Here is a 754-nt window from a genome sequence, read left to right on the forward strand (position 1 = left end):
ATTAGTGGGTTATCCTCAGAAGTTATTGACTTGAGCCTTTTACAGCTCATCGTATTAATATGGATTTACTTTATATACTTCATTTTTATACTTTTCTACTGGATGGTTAAGACCAAGATATAGCAAGACCTATATACTCAGAAATGTAACTTTTGTATCTGGTAAGGTCAGCCAAGTACTCTCAGGATTTATCCTATAGCCCTGTACCATCTTTTGTACATTCTTTTGTCAGTGTCTGACCTGAGGTTGAGTCACGGCCATTGCTTGACCAGTTTGCTCTCTGTGAAAGCCTGAGAAAATGTTTTTTCTCTCCATGTGACTCTCCCTAGGCTCACTTTAGATCATTGAACACACTCCTCTGTGGCTCCATAGTCTTCTTGATCAGAAAATTTGGAGCACAACTGAATTACATGTTGTTAAAGTACAGGTTCTCCTATGTCCTGAGTCTTCACTGACCTTGAAAGGCTAGGGACAAAATGTTGGCTAACCATGCAGCCCTTCCTTTTCTCCAATTTTGATCTGCTAACTTAGGTTGTTAACCCTCCAGAAAAGAAGCTAATTATTAACCTGTAATATATACAGTATGGTTTATCCTATCTGTAGAAATATCAAACATTTTGGCATATCCTGGAACAGGTATTTTCCATCAGACATTAATACACTGAACTTTAAGTCCTTACAGAATAAGAAGGAAAAATAATTATATAAAAGTAGAAATAAGCATTTACATATTTTTACAAAGAAATTTAGAAAC

The 754-nt window shown here is 35.8% G+C and overlaps 1 protein-coding gene across 1 annotated transcript in view; it reads right to left on the reverse strand.

Annotated features, from left to right (window-relative positions):
• Nucleotides 1–754, reverse strand: part of Catsperb (cation channel sperm associated auxiliary subunit beta) — a 167,206-nt gene that overhangs the window by 32,371 nt on the left and 134,081 nt on the right. The window lies entirely within an intron of this gene.

Source organism: Octodon degus, unplaced genomic scaffold (genome assembly GCF_000260255.1).
Source record: "Octodon degus isolate 3935 unplaced genomic scaffold, OctDeg1.0 scaffold00070, whole genome shotgun sequence".
Taxonomy (NCBI): domain Eukaryota; kingdom Metazoa; phylum Chordata; class Mammalia; order Rodentia; family Octodontidae; genus Octodon; species Octodon degus.